The sequence below is a fragment of the Prionailurus bengalensis genome, chromosome X (assembly GCF_016509475.1).
Source record: "Prionailurus bengalensis isolate Pbe53 chromosome X, Fcat_Pben_1.1_paternal_pri, whole genome shotgun sequence".
Taxonomy (NCBI): Eukaryota; Metazoa; Chordata; class Mammalia; order Carnivora; family Felidae; genus Prionailurus; species Prionailurus bengalensis.
In genome coordinates this window covers 40,398,938-40,406,327 of record NC_057361.1, presented here as the reverse complement: position 1 = coordinate 40,406,327, position 7,390 = coordinate 40,398,938, and the positions used below count along the sequence as shown (strand labels likewise).

The following is a 7,390-nucleotide window of genomic DNA, read 5'->3' as shown; positions in this document are numbered from 1 at the left end:
ACCACCCAGATGTCCCTTCCGTGTGTGGTTTAAAGTTGACCGCCATACCCCTTGTCCTTCTCTTGTCTTTGCTGCTGTTCCCTTTGTTTCGTTGCGGGATTTGGCTCACTGTTGGTTGAGCAGATGGGGAGGGAAGAGAATATGGGTGTGGCGGGTTAACTCAGTTCCCAGTGAGACCCAGTGGCCCTGTGAGCCCCAGCCCCCCACAGTGGAAATGTGACTGACATCCCCCTGATGACCTGTGAGCTCTCCGCAAGTCAGAAGTGCGGAAACTGATGCTTGAGGTTACTCGCGTGATTTCTGCAGCAACGAATTGTTATTACCTTCACGCACACACCCCCTTTGTTGACTCCCGACTCCCCACCCCCCTGCCCCCACGTAGGGAATGTTGACCATTAATGGGAGGAATTGTCCCTGATTCTACTAGTCGGTTTCATGTGCACAGTGTGCCCCTTTCGGACCACGTAGGATCTCAATACTGTCCCAGAGGACACTCATTCAAAGCTTCTGGTCTTTCTTTGCAGCTTCTAGGTACAGATGTTGGTTCTAATTCTGGAACTGTTTAGAGGGACGCCCTGTGTTGCTGTTGGGTCACTAGAAAGCTGGAGGGGCCAGCTGCTTCTAAGTGTGGTTAAAGGTGTCTCTTCCGTCTCTGTCTTCAGATAGGGACAAGAGAGGGCTGGTTCGAGGAGGCCCCGCCATCTGCTTTTGTGCTGAGCTTGAACCCTGGACTGAGGATCCCACATGCCCATCCTCGTGAGCATGTGTGCAGCCCGCCCTGCCTGGTTTGGCGGGGGGGGGGGGGGGGCTGATGCCCACATGGGGCCGCTGTGCTAGATCAGAGAGAAGCAGTTCATACCTGGGGTGTCGGGGTTGAGGTTGAGAGCCTGGGGCTGCCCTTGAGGATGGAAGGGACAGGCTTTGGCCATTGGGAGAAGTCTTCTCTGGCGTCCAGGAGTTCCCCAGTGCTCTTGTTAGAGCTTTCTTTTTTGGTGTGTCAGAGATCTTTAATGCTTCCTATTAAAACACGAACACTTTTGGGGCGCCTGGGTGGCGCAGTCGGTTAAGCGTCCGACTTCAGCCAGGTCACGATCTCGCGGTCCGTGAGTTCGAGCCCCGCGTCAGGCTCTGGGCTGATGGCTCGGAGCCTGGAGCCTGTTTCCAATTCTGTGTCTCCCTCTCTCTCTGCCCCTACCCCGTTCATGCTCTGTCTCTCTCTGTCCCAAAAATAAAATAAAACGTTGAAAAAAAATAAAAAATAAAACACGAACACCTTTGAGAAGAAGGGGACTTCAGACCCTCTTGAACAACAAATACCGTGTAAAGAGTCCTTTTTTTTAAATGTTTATTTTTGAGAGAGAGCATAAATGGGGGAGGGGCAGAGAGCGAGGGAGACACCGAATCCGAAGCAGGCTCTTAGGCCCCGAGCTGTCAGCACAGAGCCCGACGCGGGGCTCGAACCCACGAACCGTGAGATCACGACCTGAGCCAAAGTCGGACGCTCAACCGACTGAGCCACCCAGGCGCCCCTTAATGTAAATCACACAGAAACTATGCAAATATATTTCTTCACCTCGTTGGTGATCTCACATGCCTGAATGATGCCTGTGGTGAAACTTAGTGGAGACTTGTTCAGAATCCTAGATTCCTCCCCAAGACCATGGAGTCATGAGCTACTGGGAAATGCAGTTCCATAGTACCTGTCTTTCAGTGTCTAAGGCCAAGATACAGAAACGTTCATTACATTTCTCTATAGGAGAACGAGCCTTGGACATTTCGAGTCCGCTCCCTTATGTAATCGTTCTTAGCCATGGAAAGTTGAAGTCACGAGCTTTAGAAAGTGTGTAGGTGTCCTTTGAGGTCAACCTTTTCCGAAAAGAAAGCCGGGCTGACGCGAGTTCGCCCTGCCTTTTTGCTCTGTCAACTTAAGAGTTACTGTGCTCCTTACGAATAATGTTGTCTCCGTAGAGTAACTTCTACGTTTCGGAAGAATGCGTCACGGATCAGTGTTGGGAGTAATGGGAAAGTAAAGAGAGGCCCGGGAGCGAGGGAACCACTCACAGTTGTTCGCAAGCCTTATACACTCCCTCTGCGCGTGAATTATTCATTTTGCTGCCCTTGTGATAATAGCCACAGTGTTCCGTCTCTAAGGCTGTCTTGTGATATATCCCTTCTTGCGCTAAAAGGCTCCATATGATTTAGAAGCCAATTCGGCATACCACGCATACCATTCGAGAAGCATGTCGGGATCCTTCCTGCTACGAAAATGTCATGCATGCTTCAAATGACAAAGGTTGTCGCCAGCAGTGGTTTCGAGTACTTTGTAATTCTTCTAGAATCTTCGAAGCACTTTAATTCGAGGGTTCTCATTTTCAGTAAGAGAACTCGCTGAGATACTTGGCTCGGCCCTTTAATATCCAAATGTTGAATTGGAAATTGAGAATGGCCAAAACGTACGGTGAAGGCAGTGTGTGTGTGTGTGTGTGTGTGTGTGTGTGTGTATGTGTGTATGTGTGTGTTTAATCGTGGTAAAAAAAAAAAAAAAGAACTCACATACCATAAAATGTGCCATTGTAGCCATTTTTAAAGGTATATGATACAGTAGTGCAACGGACCTGTAGAACTTTTTCATCTTGTAAAACCGAAAGTCTGTACCCATTAAACAGCCCCGCCCCCCGCTTCCCCCGCCCCTCCCCCAGCCCCTGGCAACCAGCATTCTGCTTTCTGTTTCCAGGCGTTTGACTCCTTTAGATACCTTGTATAAATGGCATCCCACCGTATTTGCCTTCTTGAGACTGGCTTATGTCACTTAGCGTAATGCCCTCGAATAATATTCCGTTGCCTGCCTGTACTCCATCTTATGTGTCCATTCGTCCGTGAAGGTAGTGTATCCTGTTTTGTAAAGTGCTCTTCTGAAAGCTTTTCTTGCGAGTGAAAGCACCCGCACCACGGACACCGTGGAAAAATCCAGTCTGAGCCCCTCGTGCTGAGAGAGATCAGACTTCCGGTGATGTTTTGTATCAGCTTTTTATACTGGCAAAACTTGGCATTTCCTCAACTGAAAAACTCCAGTGTAAGAGGTTCAGGCTCACACTCCGCCCCCGCCCCCCCCCCCACCTCCCTCCTGTCCCCCCACACACCCCTCTTAGCATTAAGGTCCCTCAGATTGGCCGTTTTAGGGGATGGTGCGCCTGGGAAGCAGGACAGTGGAGAGCGTGTGATGAACATGGACGTTTTCTCCTCAAGTTGTGCTTCCTTCCAAGGAATCTTCTAGAGGGAAGAGATAAGGGGAAAGGGGCGGGGTGGGAAGGCAGCCGTTGCAGCAGTTGCAAAGATGGATGACGTATGAGCTCATTAGGGTGAATAATGGGTTTCCTCACCGGGCTCTGGAGTTTTCTCACGCATGGGCCTCTCTGTGGATTCCAGCCCCCGACTCGGAGTTGAAGCAGCTCTGGCTCCAGCGAAAGCACACACACACAGTAGGCTCCGTGGTCTGTTGCCCGAGCACCAGAAAGGCAAAAGGTTTGACTTGAAGACGGAACACATGGTTTGGGAGACTGAATCCTGTAGCGTTACTCTCGCCTTTTCTTGACCTAGGGTCTTCCTCTGAGCCAACGGAGGAGGCAGATTGGGGAGGCCTGATGTGGACGGTGGCGGGCCTCCTTGTCCTTCCAGAAACCGTAATGGCAGCCGTGTCCTGTCTTCCAGAGGTATGAGCTGTGAAGATGAGCCTTTCCTTGACTATTCTTGGGTAAGGGTGAGGGAGGAGCAACAGAGGGTGGGAGCCCCTCTTTTCCTTCTCCCTGCAGGAGTGAGTGATCTCCATTCTGTCCCGGAAAATGGCCGCCCCCACCCCCGGCCCACCCTAAGGCGGGCCTTGCCAGGCTCTGCGGCTGTTTTTCCTCCCAGGAAAGCCCAGCAGGGTGCCGTGGGGTGGGTGAGGGCAGGAGGATTGCCCGTGGCCGTGCCCAACAGCTTGAAGGAGAGACCTGAGGTGTCTGGGGGAAATGCCTGTGTGCTTGCAATGTGACTCCCTGGGGATCCCCAACCCTCAGGCGCTTCAGCAATGGAGGCTGAGTATGGGGTGAACGGGGCAAGGGGGGAGGGGGATTGAGGGGCCAGGTGTACCGTTCTTTAGCTGGCTCTGGCCTGCCTCCTGGGATGCACAGGTAACTGCCACGTGTCAGGGACAGTCAGCTGACTGACTTTCAGGCACGAGTCAGTGAGGGCCCTGACAGATCCGTGTGCCTCATAGCAAGGGATCGTTTTTTTTAGGAGGCAGATGGGAAGGGAGGCAAGGACTTTCTGCCTCACAGATGACCGTTCGGAGACCCGAAGAAAACACTTTTCAAAGATTTTTGGCAAGCGGCTTCTAAAGATAAGTTTACAGTGTGGGTTTCGCCTCCAAACATTTTTTTTTTAATTTTTTAAAATGTTTACTTATTTTTGGTAAAGAGAGAGACAGAGCATGAGCAGAGGAGGGTAGGGAGAGAGAGGGAGGCACAGAATCCGAAGCAGGCTCCAGGCTCCGAGCTGTCGGCCCAGAGCCCGATGCGGGGCTCGAACCCACAAACTGCGAGATCATGACCCGAGCTGAAGTCGGAGGCCTAAGCCACTGAGCCACCCAGGCGCCCCTCCCAACATTTTTCTTTCTTTTTTTTTTTTTTTTTTTTTTTTTTTTTTATGAAAAACTCCCAAGTCTACAGCAAAGCGGAAAGAGTTTTGGAGTGGGCACACATAGATGCCTACCACCTGGATTAGTAGCATCTTAAGATACTTGCTTTTTCAAATACCTAACCATCTAGTTGCTCGTCTAGCCATCCATGAGCCCGTCTTATTTTCCGATGTGGTAAAAAAACCAAAAAACAAAAACACTTCTCCCCAAATGCTTCTGCATTAGTAGTTCAGTGTTTGTTTTTCAAAGGCCTTGTAGGTAAAATCTGCACGCGAGGAAACGCACAGATCGGAAGCGTAGGGTGCGGTCTTTTCCATCATTTTGTCAGATGTTACCAAACCTACCCTCTGGATCTTGTCGCAGAATTTCTATCAATTATTCAGGAAGTGCAGTTTTATTTTTTTTTATTTTTTTTTCAACGTTTATTTATTTTTGGGACAGAGAGAGACAGAGCATGAACGGGGGAGGGGCAGAGAGAGAGGGAGACACAGAATCGGAAACAGGCTCCAGGCTCCGAGCCATCAGCCCAGAGCCCGACGCGGGGCTCGAACTCGCGGACCGCGAGATCGTGACCTGGCTGAAGTCGGACGCTTAACCGACTGCGCCACCCAGGCGCCCCAGGAAGTGCAGTTTTAACAGCCGTTGGGAATGAGACCGTATGAGGAGCATGTTGTAAAGATTCTGTTCGCTGTAACATGAAGTTTGTGCCTTTACCACCCTGGCCTTTTCTCTTAGTTCTTTTCCCCTCTCCACTCCCTTTCTCCTCCCCACCCCCTCCCCGCCAGGAGGGGGGAGGTGGTAAGAAAGCAGAGTGGTTGATTGAAGATTTTTTTTTAAATTTTACTTCGATACCTTTATGAGGCATTCTTTTTTTTTTTTTTTTTTATTTGAGGGAGGAAGGGGACAAGGGCAAAGGGAGACAGAGAGAGAGAGAGAGAGAGAGAGAGCACAAGCAGGGGAGGGGCAGAGAGAGAGGGAGGCACAGAATCCGAAGCAGGCCCCAGGCTCCGAGCTGTCAGCACCGCGAGATCGTGACCTGGGCTGAAGTCAGACACACCTTCTAGAAGGAGTGTACCGTTTACTTGGGAAGAGAGGATGGAGGTATGTGGTAGGTCGTGAAGAAGCAGGATATAGTAAGTGTAGGAAGTGCTCCAAGAGCAAGCAGTGGCTGGCAGCCAGCAATTAGGGAAGGTTCTGGAGGGGTATCTGCTTTGAGGTGGTTCTGTGTGGAGGGAGAGGAAAAGGGGAGAGGGCTTTCAAGGTCCCTGTGGCCTGCTCACAGCAGGGACGCTTTGGCCTTCAATCCAGCAGAACTGATGGCCGATTCGAGGAGGTCTTGACCGATAATGTTGAAAAGGTAACTTGCCACGATTGTGACTGGCCGTAAGTGACCGGTCCTTTGGAAAGGCCAGTACGGTCTCTAGTGTTCCCTGGATTATTTTCCATTTCTCCCCTGTGGTTAGCAGAAATCCTACTCTTTGATTTTTTTTTCTTTTGGTCAGGGGAACGAATGGTATCCGTTTCTCGATCCATGGTTTGAATAAGAAACTTTTCATCTGAAGGTTTAAAGGCGAGCGTCCCCTTTTCACGAGAAGAATGAAGAGTTGTACTCCTTTTATTAATGGGGACTTGGTCACTGTTGAAACCACAAACAAACAAAAAAAGGCCCAGCAGCATTTCTTGCATATAGTTACTGGGCTCCTTAAACGTTGCCAAATACCGAAGGGAAAGGAAAATCAAAAAAGTTTAGGGGGGGGGGTTGGTGGTTTAAAAAATATAGTGACTAATTCCTTGTGCTGACTAATGCCAGTGAACTCATAATGAGTAACAATAGTGAATTTAGAAGGGAGATTAAATAGAACAGCTATTTAAAGGTTGCTTTAATTCAAAAGACAGCCGAGTTGGTCACACAAGTCAGGATTCCCTTTGGGAAATTCAGAAGTAGTTCATTTCACCCCTACAAGGAAGGTTCTGTCTCTCTCCTTTATCGAAAGGAGTCCTCTTAGGGTGGTTAGAGATCAGTTCTGTCAAGGGTAGCTCCTTTTCCACTCGTCTCTTGGGGTGGGGGGATTCTTGGCAGATGATCTTGCTTGTGCTTTTTGTGTTGGAGGAGTAACATAGGTGGCCGCTGATAAGCAAGAACAACCAATCGATGTGAAAAAACAAACAAACAAACAAACAAAACTTGGTTGGTGATGCCCGTGAACTGGAAACACAAGGTTTGCTTGAGTTTATTTTCTCAGTTTTTGTTGCTAACCGTGGCATACAAAGAGAGGAACTGCCCGACCATCCTATTCGTATCTGTAAATTTTTTCAATTGAATATTTTTTAAAATGAAGATTATATAATCGAGCAACAATGCAGCTGACCAAAAGGTACAAACATGGGAAAGTATGTTGTGGAATTTTCAATGATCTGAGTGTTGACCGGAAAATGGTTTGTTGTTTTTTTTTTTCCATCCTTGTTGAAAATATTTAAAAAATAGATTTTTTCAGTTTATTTTTTGGGAGAGAGAGGGAGGGAGAGCAGGGGAGGGGCAGAGAGAGAGGTAGAGCGAGAATCCCAAGCAGGCTCCGCACTGTCAGTGCAGAGCCTGAAATGGGGCTCGAACCCATGAACTATGAGATCATGACCTGAGCCGAAATCGGACGCCTAACCGACTGAGCCACTGAGGCACCCCGAAAATATTTTTAAATGTTCATTTTCCTTGGAACT

The 7,390-nt window shown here is 49.2% G+C and overlaps 1 non-coding gene across 1 annotated transcript; it reads right to left on the bottom strand.

Annotated features, from left to right (window-relative positions):
• Positions 1-1,440: 1,440 nt before the first annotated feature.
• TRNAQ-UUG lies at positions 1,441-1,525 on the bottom strand. The gene has a single exon. It is a non-coding gene; the product is annotated as a tRNA-Gln (tRNA).
• Between the last annotated feature and the right edge of the window lie 5,865 nt (positions 1,526-7,390).